This window comes from Microtus pennsylvanicus, chromosome 1, assembly GCF_037038515.1.
Source record: "Microtus pennsylvanicus isolate mMicPen1 chromosome 1, mMicPen1.hap1, whole genome shotgun sequence".
In the NCBI taxonomy this organism is placed as follows: Eukaryota; Metazoa; Chordata; class Mammalia; order Rodentia; family Cricetidae; genus Microtus; species Microtus pennsylvanicus.
The window spans coordinates 81,112,743-81,128,591 of NC_134579.1; positions in this window are offsets into that span (position 1 = coordinate 81,112,743).

Sequence of the window (15,849 nt, forward strand, 5' to 3'; positions counted from 1 at the left end):
GTGGTCACAGCTCAAAGTCAGCCTGGGCTGCAGAGCACGGTCAAGGTCAGCCTGGTCACTTACCAAGATTCTGTCTCCACAAACAAATATTTTCCTGAGGGCTAGAAATATTGCTCAGTGGTGGAATTCTTGCCTAGTGTGTCCAAGACCCTGGGTACCATCTCTAGCACAACAAAACCAAGTAATGCGCAAAGAGCTTTTGCCTCCTTCTTTGGTTAAAAGCATCACCTCAGCCCCTAACATCCTTATCCAAAAATGTCTGGAATGTTTGATTGGGGGGCTTCACCCCAGGTCCCTGGCATCCATCTTGAAATATTGGGTGGAAAGTTCCATTTCAAAGCTCCCTGTCCTGGGAGTTACCTCAGTCCAAACTCCACCTCCGAGAAAGCCCGCCAACCAGTGACCCCTCCCTGGAAAGGTCAAGACCACTCCACAGGCTATTTAAACTGTTCCCCAGAGAATGAACAGGTGGTCTCTCCCTTTCCCTCTCCTGTGATCATTTCGGTTCTCCCACCTCCCCTCCTGTTTTCCCAGGGGGGTCACCTGGGAGTGCGGGTGTCCATTAAACCTGGACATCTTTTAATTTGGTCTGGTTGGGATTCTTGTGTCAGCAGAGAGGTTTGTGGGTCGGAAAATACTTAAGACTCCTTATGTATAAATTACCTATAATTCAAATGCAAACTTGTCATATGTCACTGTGTTCAACAGAAAGGTATTGTTGCATTTAATAATAGTGCATGCAGTGCAGTTTGTTTTCAAGTGGGAAGAGGCTGGCAAGCTTCTTTTCAGAAATGAGTTACCAAACAAAACATTTTTTTCTTAGCAAATAATTCTCTTTCTGTAATAAATGTAAAATTGTAACCAAAAATATACCTAACAGGTTAATGTCAAACCAAAAATGTGCCTTGCAAGTTAAGAGTTCTGTTTATAGCCAAAACAGTTCCTGTCTGTTCCTAGCTAAGAGATATGTCCTCTGTCAAGTCCCGGCCAATGAAGACTTCTATTTGTAATCAGGAATAAGTTCCAGGTCTGATGTAAACTGACGGTAACTTCATTCACTTGATAGTGTTCTTGCCTTTGGTGTTTATCTTTGCCTTTGTTCCTTCCCTTTTTTTTTATTGTATGGGTTGGAGGGATGGCTCAGCGGTTAAAGGCTAGGCCTACAGCTAAAAATTACGGTGTCCTTTTAACAATAGATAGCCACCAACCCATTGACCCTCCTGTGAATACCTTATCTCTCCTATAAAAGGAACTTTGAGAGCCCAGTGCTCTCAAAACTTGGACTTAGGAGGAGATAGGGTGGCCAGCCTCAGGTCCACCCAAATACAGCTTACTTTAATTTGGACAGTTGTGGACTTGGTCCTTTTTTTCTCTTAAATTTTGGGATTAACAGTAAACACATCGGTGGGGGGGCAAAGAGGAATTTTAATATAGGTATTTGGAACAATGTTCCAAGCTACCTCATTTGAAGATTTCCTTTTCTTTCCTTTTTTTTTCTTTTTGGTATCTGAAGACAGGGTTTCTCTGTATAGTCTTGGCTGTCTTCATGAGGCTAGTCTTGAACTCAGAGATCCATCTGCCTCTCCCTCCCAAGTGTTGTGATTAAATGTGTGTGCCACCACCACCTTGAAGATTTTCAAACCCTTATCTATATTTCTGATTCTTGATCCAGATTGTTCACATTTACCGATATACATTGACATCAATGCATGTCAGTGTTTTCACATGGAAAGTGTGAAGATTTGAAAGAAAATGACCCCAAATGGAATGGCACTATTAGGAGGTGTGGCCTTGTTGGAGGAAGCATGTCACTGAGGGGGCGGGCTTTAAGGTCTCTTTGGCTCAAGCTTCACTCAGTATGACTGTCAGTCAACTTCCTGTTGCCTCTGAGTCTCTCAGCTCCAGCACTGTGTCTACCTGCACGCCACCATGCTTCCTGCCGTAATGATAATGGACAGAGCCTCTGAAACTGTAAGTGAGCCACCCCAATGAAACGTGTTCTTTGGAAGGGTGCTGTGGTCATGGTGTCTTTTTCCAGAGATAGAAAACTGAGACGGAATGTTTTAAAACTTCACTAGGAATTGACCTAACACAAACTTCATATATCATGTACATAATGATATGCTGCTGGTTATTATTTTAATATAAATCATATTTTTATGACAGAATCTTTACATATAGGCCAGTCTGGCTTTGAATTCACTGTGCAGTTCAGCTTGGCCTGAAATTTGCAACAATCCTCCTGCCTGCATTTCTCTACTGCTGGGATTAAAGGAGTACCCCACCTTATCTATCTATAGGAACCAGTTCTAAAGGGCTTTGTTTTGGTGACTGTATTTTACCACACTAAACTAATGGAATCAATGGGATTTTATTTTATATCAAGTTATATTTGGCTAAGGTATAAAAACATTGACTATTATCTTAGATACATAGTTTTAACATAACATTTTGTTAATATAGCTAACAGGAAATTTTGCACTAACTCATTGATACTTATTAAATGAGAAATGTATTGGATACCAAAAGATTGATAAGCACAATAAATAGGTGTTTAGACCCTATTCTGTGACCAAGACAATTCTAAATACTAACCGAACCCTTTATAGTGTTTCTTGGGTAAATAGACAAAATTTAAACTGCCGTTGTAGAAGCAGGGATGTAGCTCAGGCAGAGAAACTTTGATTGGGGAGCTGCTGTGGCTCCTGCCTACAGTTCCTCACTTACAAGGCTGAAGTAGAATGATTATGAATTTAATGCCAGACTGCTATTAAATTTAATACAGAAATTCTTCACAAAAGAAAAGGAAGAAATAGAGAGGAGGAAGGTGAGGTGGCTTCTAGCGTGTGAGCTCTGATCTACCGTACGAAAGGCTACCTTTCCTTCTAGCTGCCGCTTCGACTGCCAAAGGATTCGAACACTGCAGACCATGGTGAAGAGGAGTCATCCATTTTCTCAGAAATTAACATATAAAGCTGGACTGGGGCATTTTAAGTCTTTGAACTGATTGTTTATATTTTCTAATGTACAAAAATTATATGTTGGAAGCCAGGTGTGATGGCACACACCTCTAATCCCAGCACTCTTGAGGCATAGGCAGGCACATCTCTGTGGGTTTGAGGCCAGTCTGGGTTATATAATGAGTTCCATGACAGCCAGAGCTACATAGAGAGACCCTGCCGTGTGTGTGTGTGTGTGTGTGTGTGTGTGTGTGTGTGTGTGTGTGTGTTGGGGTTGGAGAGATGACTGAGTAACTAGAGGCACTTCCTGTTCTTGGAGAGGACCCAGTTTCAGGTCCCAAGCATCTACATGGTGACTCACAGCCATGTGAAACTCCAGGTTCAGGGGATCCGATGTCTTCTTCTGACCCCTACAGGCACGCAGGTGATGTGTGGTGGTTTGAATAAGAATGGCCCCCAAAGGCTCATATATTTGAGTACTCGGTTCACAGTCAGTGGAACTGTTTGTAAAGCATTGGGAGGTTGATGGAGAGGTGTGTGGCTGAGGAAGGGCTTTGAGGCTTCAAAAACCCATGCCATCCCCAGTTATCTCTCCCACCCCAGCATCCCTTGCTGTTGTTTTCTCAATGTATGAGCTCTTAGCTACTGCTTCAGTGCCATGCCTGACTGTCTGCCTGTGCCATATTCCCCACTTTGGTGGTCATGGACTCACCCTCTGTGTTATAGTTTAACACACTCAGAATAAACTTTTCTTTCATAATTTGCCTTAGGCATGCAGACAAAACAGTCATATAAATAAAATAAATCTTAAAAAAATCATCTTCATCATATTCCATCCTCTGTTACTATAACAAAATACTTGAATTCATAAAGAATTGGTGCTAACGGGCCTGGAGAGATAACTCAATAGTTAAAGAGCACTTACTGTTCTCTCAGAGGATCCAGGTTCAATTCCCAGCTCCTACATGGCACTCAAAACTACCTATAACTCCAGTTCTGGGAGGCCAACACCATTCCAGCCTCTATGGATACTACACATATGTGATACACTTATCTACATGCAGTCAAAATACCCATACACACAAAATAGAAATAAATAAAGGTCTTTATGACTAGTTTGCTTGTGTTCTGTACTTGGAGACTGAAATGTCTGAAGTAATGCATTTCCTTAAGACAATTCCATGCATACGGGTCATTAACACATTGCTGTACTCTTTCTGTCATTCCTTGCCCTGGCCAATTCCCTTTCTTCTGCCACTGTTCTCCTACATTGTCACCACCAGAAATGTGTAGTGACACTTTGTTCTCCACATAGTCAGCCACATTTGTTCTTTGTTCTCTTGATGACGGTCATCCTGACTGGGATGAGATAGACTTTCAAGGCCATTTTAATTTGTGTGTCCCTAGTGGCTGACGTCCCAACTTGATTTCTATTGCTGTGATAAACACCATGACCAAAAGCAACTTGGGGAGAAGAAAGTTTTCACATTCCAGTCGCAGTTCATCATGAAGGGAAGTCAGGGCAGAAACCCAAGCAGGCACAAAAGCAGAAACCATAGAGGAATGCTGCTTACTGGCTTGCTCCCCGTGCCTTGCTCAGCTTGCATTTTTATATAACCCAAGACCACATGCACAAGGGCGGCACTACCCACGCTGGGCTGGGTCCTCACCTATCAATCATTAATCAACAAAATTCCTGCAGACATGCCCACAGGTGTGGTGATATTTTGTTTATGATCTAACAAATAAAGCCTGCCTGAAGATCAGAGTGCAGAGCTAGCTATTAGTTAGCCACAGAGGCCAGGCAGTGGTGGCACACACCTCTAATCCTAGTACTTGGGAGTCAGATGCCTTTAATCCCAGCACTAGGAAGGTAGAGAGATGAAGGGATTGGCTGGGTGGAGAGAGGAATATAAGGCAGGAGGAGATGGGAGCTCAGTGCATTCAGTTTTAGGATTGGTAGAGACAGGATCTTGCTCTTTGATCAGAGCATTTGGAGAGGCAAGAACTCTAGTGACTGACTGCCTGGCTTCTCTTTCAGCTTTCAGCCCCTAATGTTCGACTCTGGATTTTGATTTAATAAGACTAATTAGGATTGTGTTACACACAGGCCAGTCTGATGGAGGCAATTCTTCAGCTAAGGCTCTCCCTTCCCAAGTGACCCTAATTTCAATCAAGTTTGCAAAAACTAATCAACATGGCTAAAGAATTTTGAACACTTTCTCAAACACCCATTGACCATTTGCATTTCCTGGTTTTTGTATTTATTTTTGTGTATGGGTTTGTCTGTATGCATGTCTGTGTACCAAGTGCATGCCTAGTGCCCACAGAGACCAAAAGTGGGCACTGACTCCCCTAGGACTGTGGTAACAAAAGGTTATGAGTTGCATTGTGGGTGCTAGGAACTGAACCCAGATTCTCTGGAAGAGCAACCAGTGCTCTTAACCACTGAGCCAGCCCCTGTATTTCTTGTTTTGAGAATTATATAGTCATTTCATTTGCCCATTTTTGGCTTATATTTTGTTTTTGAAATTGTGTAGGTTATGTTTTACTACACTGGTATTTTTTTAAGATTTACCTATTTATTATGTAGACAGTGTTCTGCCCGCATGTCTGCCTGCAGACCAGAAGAGGGCACCAGATCTCATTACAGATGGTTGTGAGCCACTATGTGGTTGCTGGGAATTGAACTCAGGACCTCTGGAAGAGTAGCCAGTGCCCTTAATCTCTGAACCATCCTCTGGCCCGATAGTTTCCTTTGTTATACAGTAGTTGCCAACTCACTGGAGGCTGCACCCTTCCAGAAGAAAACCAGTTTACTTCTCATCAGTAATTGTCAATGGCCAACAGATCTTTCACTGGAAGTGCGACTTTGTATTCATGCCCCTCTCCATGCTGGGCTTTTGTCTGCTTTGAGCTTGCACAGGTCTTGTGCATCCTATTTCAGCTTCTGTGAATTCATACGTGCAGCTTCCCACTGTGACCAGAAAACTCTTTTCTTGTACCCATTACCTACCTCTGGCTCCCTTCCACAATGACCTGAGTGTTGGGAGCATACGGTGTGATATAGGCATTTTATTTAGACCTGAGGAACGCCAGTCTCTTACTTGCTGTACCTTGATCCATTGTGGATCTCTGTTAATTGCCCTCTACTTCAAAAGGAAGCTTCTCTGATAAGTGCTAAGAGATGCTCTAAGCTACAAGCATAACTGTAAATCCAGTTTAAAACTGCATCCATTTTGCAAAGTAGTAGAAAGAATTTCTATCCATGGCCTATGCCCAGTGTAGGCACAAGTTCTTCATCCCAAGAACAGTGCCAAATACGGGCTTTAACTAAGAAAGTGTTTGGTCACTTGCATTGCATTTGTGATATTCCTGCACCAACCGGCATGTCTTACCAGGCCATTTATTGTTGTGTTTTCAGACTTCACAGTTAAGTAAGACTGTGCTTCTCTTCCTCATCTGGTGGCATGCATACCACTTTCTGGCACTATGAGAGCTAGCTAGTGGGTATGAAGTTTATTGCTAAGTACAAGTTTGATTTCTCTGTTCTTTACCACTCAGAGTCCAGGGTCTTACTGTCACACTCGGGAGGGTAACCAAGAACATTGGCAATAGCTTATACTATTCTGGGATGCATGGGACTTCATTTTTCAATGACTCCGAAAGCTGTAATCCATTCCTGCCACTGGGATGTTTACTTCTTATCCTGTGGTATCTAGGAGACACACTGTTGGCCAGCTATAGGGTGACTTCATTTACACTCTTTTTATATGTGTTATATGCACATACAGACCTTCTATAGTAGTAGTTTGCATATGATTTTTGACCTGTCTTTAGTGTTATCCTCCCCTATATAACTAGTTATGCTAACCCCCATGCCTACGCTCCCAGCTCCGTCTCCAGTTAACCTTTCCTGCTCCCTTCATACTATGTTCTATCTTCTCCCCCATTGCTCCTTAATAATTACCTGACCTCTGTGGGTATTCTAATGGAACACACACATATGAAGACTTAAAGATAACATCCACAACTGAGAGAAACCATATGGCATTTGTCTATCTGGGTGTGGGTTACCTCACTCAGAATGCTTATTTCCAATCCCATCCATTTACCTGAGAATCTCATAATTTCACTTTTTAGACAGCTGAACAATTCCATTATTTAAATATACCACATTTATTCTTCATTCATCACTAATGGATGAAAGGTTTCAATACCCCAGTAATAAGTTTCTCCACTGATGCAGTAAGCCAGATCAAGTCAAGCTAAAATACTTATTGGGCCAAGCATTCCTGTGTGACCTTTCCAGCCCCCCCACAGGTGAGGTGGGGAAAATATCAGAAGAAATCCTTGAGTGTGTATGTCTGACATTTCTTCATTCCCTCACTACCCATTCTCGGGTTTCCAGGATCAAGCCAAACTGAACACAATACTTGGTATTTCTCTATTTCTCTCTTTAATGGTCAAATCCATACAGTCTAACTTCAAAAGTACTTGTAGTCTTTAACAATTCTAGTGCTGCTTAAAAATCCAAAGAAACGGAAAAAGAGGAGAAAATAATCTCAAATCAGTCTCATCTGAGATTCAGGGCAATTTCTCTACTGAGCATCTATGAAATCAGAAAAAAAAGTGACATAATTTTAATAAACAGAATACAGATTTCCATTCCAAAAGGAAAGAGTAGGGCATAGCAAGAGCATACTGGACCAAAGGAAAACTCAAATCTAACTAGGCAAACATTAATCTTGCAGCTCTGTGTCCATGTCTGGCATTTAGATCTAATGGTGGAATCACCTGGCTTCCAAAGGGCTTGGGCAGCCCTAGCCCTCTACCTATGCTACCTTCAACATGTCATCTCTCTCTTAATCCAGCTTCACTCTCTTTGCCTTCACATTTCCTCAGTACCCATCCCATGGCACCGGTACCGCCAACATTGCAGATTTGTCATTAAAACTTAGGCTTCCTCTTTATGACTTCATGCAGTGGCCTCTTGGAATCTCCATGCAGTGACTCTGGCCCTGCCACATATTGCCTAATCTTGCAGGCTCTATGAAACCATGGCTTCCTCAATTCTATGTCTTTCTTTTTAATATTTTTTTATTTATTATGTATACAATATTCTGTCTGTGTGTATGCCTGCAGGCCAGAAGAGGGTACCAGACTTTATTATAGATGGTTGTGAGCCACCATGTGTTTGCTGGGAATTGAACTCAGGACCTTTGGAAGAGCAGGCAATGTTCTTAACTGCTGAACCATCACTCCAGCCCCTACTGTGTCTTTCTTGCCTATAAAATGAGTACCATGAAGACATTGCTCTGGTTCTGCCATCTAATAGGAATAGAACCTGTTCCCCTTAGACTACACTTATATTGGCTTTTATTTGTGGGCCATGGGGAAGCATTTTCCTAGGGGGTTATTTTTGAGCAGGGAGGCTTTCAGTATCATTCCAATTTAGGTGCTCTTCTTTAAATTAATTTACATTTTTCACAAAATGGAGTCTTGGGCAGCTTTACTATTGTCCAAGTACAGTGCTCATGATTATGCTATATGTCTGACAATACAGATGCAACTTTTGCATCCCTCTCTGTATATTCCCATCAAATAAAGACCCCCAACCCATGCTTCTAACTCCATCCACTCCTACCAGAGTTTCTTCTCCATCTCTAGACAGAGAACATAGACTCTCTCCAACTCAACTCCACTCATTCCCAGTGCACACACCTGATCCCTTCTCTGAGCAGACACAGACAGGCACAGCCAACTACACCTATCCCATTGATCTGAGGAACAACCTCTTCAGCGATAGGGAACACTAGACCCAAACCAGCAACTCTACCCACTCCTGTGCCCATGCCAATAATGCACAACCATTCAGCATTTCATCTGCTCTTTACACATGTTTACTTGCCTTTCCAAGTCCCTTTCCACATACACCTTTCAGAGAGCCCGAACCTGAACTGATATCCCCATCCACCCATGCCCGAATGTCTTTCCCTTATTCCTAGACAGGAAGACTAGACTCCCTGTTGAACTCCAATTCACACGCCCTCACCTACTCTACCCATCCAAGCTTCATACATCCAGTCCCTTCTCTGGCAAACACTAGACTCACATCAACTACATCTACTTCCTAGACATGGGGACTATCCCTTTCCAGGGAAGGGCACTAGACCTTCATTAGGAACTCTATTCACCTCCCCACAACTGATCTGAGGACCACACACCCCACATCTGCCTTCTGACTATCCTTCATGGCCCTCTTCTTTAGGTACACAATCCCAGAACCATATCAGAACCATATCACCAACTCTACCAGTACCCTTTCTTGAACACCCCACTACCACCACCAGACTCCACTAATTCTACAAAGATTCTGCTCCTTGGCTTAGAAACCTCACTTAGCTAAAACTGAACTGAGTTTACTCCTGAAGCCCCACTCACACATCAATACTAAATCAAAGACCTATATTTGGTTAGCCAATGAGCAAGTTGAAATAACAGGAAACAAAACTTCAAACATCTATTCAACAAAGGGGAGTCAAATGTTTTATATCAAATACACAAACACGAATAACCAAAACCAAGTCTCCATCAAAACCGTGTGCTCCCATAGAAATGGCCCCTAAGAAAAGTGACTCAGATGATGTCAACACGATGGTTTTAAAGAAAGAATAACAAACATGATGAAAGAACTGAAAGAGATATGGAGAGTGCTGAAATGAAGTCTGTGAGAACAATCAAATGAATGAAATAATACAAAGTCCAAGATCTGAAAACAGAATTTAATAAATCTATCAAGTTTTTACAATAGTCAAAAAAAATAAAACTTTCAGATATTCAAACAGAAACTTCAGAAGAAAACATCCCCAACAGATTGGACATAAGTGGAGGAAAGAATGCCAGGTCTTAATGACAAGGGAGATACACTGGACCACTCAGTTAAAGACAAGTGTCAAATTCAAAATACCTCGAGAACAGAACATGCAGAAAATACCCTAAGAACAGAATATGTAGAACTCTGGGACACTCTAACAAATAACAATAAAAATGAATAATAAATATAGAAGATGGAGAAGAGATTCAGATCAAAGGTACAGAAAATATTTCAACAAAATCATTGAAGAAAACTTCCCTAATCCGACAAAAGACATGCCTATTGACGTTCAAGAGACACATAGAACACCAAATGGACCAGAAAAGAAACTCCTTGTGTCACATATTAGTCAGAAGAATGAATGAGTGTAGCAAAGGGCACTGAAAGCAGCAAGAGAGGGTGATCAGATTATATACAAAGGACGCCCATTAGAATCACAGCAGACACTAGCGCACTGTGGTCTCTGAGTTACGAAAGACTACAGTGCTCATCCAGACTACAGAAAAACTATCAGCCATAATTGAAGGGGGAAGAAAAGTTTTCACAATTAAAATGGATTTGGGAAATGTACAACCCTAAGGCATCTATGCAGAAGATACTGGAGGGATATTGAGGTGAAAGGACAAATAAACAATCCCAGAACAGTGAATCAAAAGGAATCTAACAGAACATCATTAAAATATTGAAATGGCACAGATTAATGCCCATTGTTCAATAACAACTCTAAATATTAATGCTCTCAGCTCTGTGATAAAGAGACAGAGACTAATAGATTGGGTAAGATAACAAGAGCCTTCATTTCACTGCCTCCAAAGATACCCCACAGGCAGTGGTAGACACCACCTTAGGATAAAGGAATGAAAAATTACTCCAAGGAAATGGAACCAAGAAACAATTAGGAGGAGCTATTCTAATATCAGACGAAATCAACCTCAAACCACAACTGATCAGAAGAGAGGAGAGACACTTTCTCCTTGGGAAAGGAGAAACCAAACAAGATGTAATAGTCCTAAACATATATGCACCATCTTCATTAAAGAAATGCTTGGAATTAAAACCACAGATCTGCACCAGCACAAGGATGGAGGTGATTCAGTAAAGCAGGAAAAAAGTTAAATAGAAAAGCTCTGGAATTAAATAATGTTCCCGAGTCAAATGGACCTAGGAGATACTCATTTACAGAACATTCCACACAAAAAAAACAATAAAGAACATACATTTTCAGAGGCCCTTTGAACCTTCTCTAAAATAGATGACACCTTAGGACACAAAGAAAGTGTGGAGTCCCAAAGAGGCCAAAGGTCAGAGAGTTTGGGACTTGTTTTCAGTTCCTTCAGGTTATTGTGCTTCTAACTCAAGCAAGAAGGTCCCACCTATATGTAAATCAGAGTTCTGCTCTCTCAAGGCTATTGTCAACAGGTGTGGCTAGTTGCCAGACCTTGTGCTCCTGAAATAGGGAAGTAGTTGGGTCCTACCTAAAACAAAAGTCCAAGGATCCAACTAAGTTCCAGTTCCCTTTATGGGAATAACTTGGGATTCCACCCAGGGAGTGGTTTGCTGACAGAGTGTTTGGTCTAGGGCATGAGTCAGGGGCATGAGCAATGAGTGCTAGTAGCCTGTGGACTTTCAATCTGTATGTTTTTTTTTAAAGATTTATTTAGTTATTATGTATACAACATTCTGCCTCCATGTATGCCCCCATGCCAGAGGAGGGCGCCAGATCTCCTTATAGATGGTTGTGATCCACCATGTGGTTGCTGGGAATTGAACTCAGGACCTTTGGAAGAGCAGCCAGTGTGCTCTTAATCACTGAGCCATCTCTCTAGCCCTCAATCTGTATGTTAATGCAGCCTTTTGTCTTACTCTTATGTTTGGGGGTCAGGGGTATATTAAACTCTTACGTTTGGGGGTCAGGGGTATATTAACCAGTTGGAAATTAAACACGCGTGAATTTTCAGTACTCACTGATATTCCCTCCCGACACTATCCTATATGTTTCTGCGTTTTATTATTTTCATTCGCGTCTTCGTGTTCTTTACTATATTTCTAAATTCCCACACCTCAGCTCTGGAAGAAAGGCATTTTTATCCAGGCTGGCCCCCCACAAGGAAGCCTCAGCAAATACAGGAAATCCGAAATCACACCCTGCATTCTACATACATTAAAGATAATCAACACAAAAGACAGACAGCACATAAATACAGAAAAACTAAACTCTCAAAATTAAGTGAAGGAAAAAGTCAAGAAGGAAATTGAAAATTCCTAGAATTGAATGAAAATGAAAATACAACATACAAAATTCTATGATAAACAATTAAAGCAGTCATAACATGGAAATTTATAGCACTATGTGTCTATGTCAAGAAATTTGAGCAATCCCAGATTAATAATGGTTCATCTGAAGTCCCAAGAAAAAGTGGAATAATGAACATTTAAAAGGAGCAGGTAGAAAGAGATGTCCAAGACCAGGAAAAAGAAGAAAAAAGGAAACATTACAAAAACAACAATGAAACAAAGAGCTGATGCTCTGAAAATATTAACAGGATTGGCAAACCACTTGCCAAATTGACCAAAAGGAATTAAGAAATTATCCAAACCCATAAAATTGGAGATGCAAAGAGGAACATTCCATCAGAGGAAATTCAGAAAATTACAAAAGATACTTTAAGAATCTATATTCGGCTGGGTGGTGGCGGTGCACGCTTTTAATCCCAGCACTCAGGAGGTAAAGGCAGGCAGATCTCTGTGAGCTCAAGGCCTGGACTGTACAGAAAGTTCCAGAACAGCCAGGGCTACACAGAGAAGCCCTGTCTCAAACAAACAAACAAACAAACAAACAAACAAACAAACAAAAAACCTGTATTCAACTCTGTCCCGAAGAGCAGGTGGGCTGGCTGCAGATCTCCCTCTCTCTGCTCTCCTTCAACACCAAGGCCTGTGTACCCCAGCATAGTAGCAGGCCATCCGCTGTGGTCCCCATCTTCTCGGTCCCCATCTCCAGTGGCTCCCAAGAGAGATCTTCCCTAGAAAGATGTCAACCTTCTTTCCCTCCACACAGCCCGTCATTCCAGCCCCCAACTCCAGCAGACACTCCCTGGAAACTGACAAGACACTCCTCCCAGGGGAGGAGGTAACCTAACTGCATCTCCCCCTCTGCCTTCTCTCCTCCAAATCCAACGCTCCCGCGTCACCCCCAACTCTGTAGCAGACCCCCTGCTGCAGCCGCTCCATTCTCTCAGTCCCCACCTCCAGCTGCCCCTGCAGACCTTCTCCATCCTTCCTCCCCACATCCTATGATGCCAGCCACACTCTAGCAGGCACTCTCTGGAAACTTCCAGCCAAGACTGCCAGAGAAGCAAGTCGACCAGTGAAGCATGTAGGCAAACTTCAGATTTTCACTCTCCCTCCAGTCCTCCAAATCCAGTCCCCAGGCTCACCCCCAGCTCTGAAACAGACTACCTCTTGTAGCCTCTCCTTGTTTTCTGCCCCTATTCCCAGGTGACTAAGCAGATCCTATTGGAACATCCTATCTTCTCTATAGTGAACCCCCTAAGTGCTCCCCAGTCCATCCCCATTCTAAAGTGCCAACTCTCAATACCTAGAAACACATTCTACCCAGAACTCCCGGGGCCACACCTAACAGAGTCCCAGAAGAATTGCCTACCCGGCCAAACACAACACCACACTCTCCTAATAACCAGAGCGGGCAGCAGAAACAAAGAAACACAATGCCTATCCAACAAAGACAAGACCAGATATCAGCTTCTAGAATTGCAGTCTTCTCAAAGGCAGATGCCTAGACATCAATGTAAAAACACAATCAGTAACAGCCAGGACAATCTGCCTCCACTAGAGCCTAGACATCAATGTAAAAACACAATCAGTAACAGCCAGGACGATCTGCCTCCACTAGAGCCCAGGAACCCTATACCACAAGGCCTGAGTATTGCAACATTCCTGAAGCACAAGACAAAGTCCTTAAAACAGCTTTATGAGTATGATAGAGTTCCTTAAAGAAAAAAAAATAAATCCCTTAAAGAATTTTGAAAACACAAATTAGGGAAGGAAATGAATAAAACAATTCAATATCTGAAAATGGAGATAGACTCAATAAAGATAACCAAAACAGACAGAAAATTAAAAATAAAAAATTTAGACACTCAAACAGGCCCCACAGAGACAAGCCTCACAATCAGAATACCAGAAATAAAAGAGAATCTCAAGCATTGAAAACAAGATAGAAAAAAATGGATACCTTGGTCATAAAAATATTAAATCTAAAAAATTGTGTCATAAAACATTCAGGAAATTTGGAGTCTATGAAAAGACTCAATCTAAAAATAACAGGAATAGAGGCAGGAGAAGAAACCCAGGTCAAAGGTGCAGAAAATATTTTCAACAAAATCATCGAAGAAAATTTCTATAACCTAAAGAAAGAGCTATGTCTCAACGTTACAAGTAACATACAAAACACCAAATAGAGTCTACCAGAAAAGAAATACCCTTCAGCAAAAACATTAAACATACAGAACAAAGAAAAATATTAAAAGCTACAAGGGGAAAAGACCAAGTAACATAAAAAGGTAGGTGTATTAAAATAACAACTGACTTCTCATAGAGACTCTAAAAGCCAGAAGGAGCTCAACAGATATCCTACTAAAGCTAAGAGACCACAGATGCCATCCCGTAATAAAATACCCAGAAAACTTTCAATCACAACAGATGGAGAAAATAATAGATTCCACAATTTAAAAAAGCAAATTTGAGCATTATCTATCTACAAATCCAGGTGTACAAAAGGTGCTATAAGAAAAACTCAAATCTAAAGAGGTTAACCACACAAAACAAAAAAAAAAAGAAGAAATAATCCCAGATCAGCAAATGAAAAGAGGAAAACACACCACATAGTTAACAAACACACACCACATAACACATACAACACACTCACACAAACCACACACAACACATGCCTGCACTGCACACACACACCACACATACAAAAGAACAGGAATCAACAAACACTGCCCAATATCAAAATCATTGTTGATATCTCTCAACATCGATGGTTTCTATTCCCAAATAAAAAGACACAGACTAACAAAAATGGATGCAAAAATAGGATCTATCCTCTCTGTTGTATCCAAGAAACACACTTAAATGTTAAGGATAGACATTATTTCAGGGTAAAAAGATAGAAAAAGATATTCCAAGCAAGTGGACTTACGAAGCAAGCTGCTCTAGGCATTTTAATATCTGACAAAACAGACTTCGATCCAAAATCAATCAGAAGAGATAAGGGAAGACACTATATACTCATCAAAGGAAAAATTCACCAACATGACATGGCATTCTTAAAATCTATGCACCAAACGCAAGAGCACCCAAGTTCATAAAAGAAACACAAACACAGCTTAAGTAACATATTGATCCTCACACAATAAATAGTAGAGACTTCACCACCCCACTGTCTTAGTTAGGGTTTGTTTTACTGCTGTGAAGAGACACCATGACCACGACAACTCTTAGAAAGGAAAACATGTGATTGGCATTTGCTTACAGTTGCAGAGTTTTAGTCCATTATTGTCTTGCAGGAAGCATGGGGGGCATGCAGGCAGGTATGGTGCTGGAGAAGGATCTTAGAGTTGTGTACATCTTGTTCCATAGGAAGCAGGGACTCGAGCTCTGAGACCACAAACCCCACCCCCACTAACACACTTCCTACAGCAAGGTCACACCTACTCCAACAAGGCCACACCTCTTAAACTGTCCTTCCCCCACCAGACAAGATTTGAAGCACGTGAGTCTCTGGGGTTATTCCTATTCAAACCACCAAACTCACTAATGCCAATATGCAGGGCAGGTCATCCAGACAAAAACTAAACAGAAACTTAGGAGTTAACTGACATCATAAACTAAATGGAATTAATAGATATTTACAGAATTTCCCTTATGAAATAGATGCAAAAAATTCTCAACAAAATACTTGTAAATTGAATTCAAGAACACATCAAA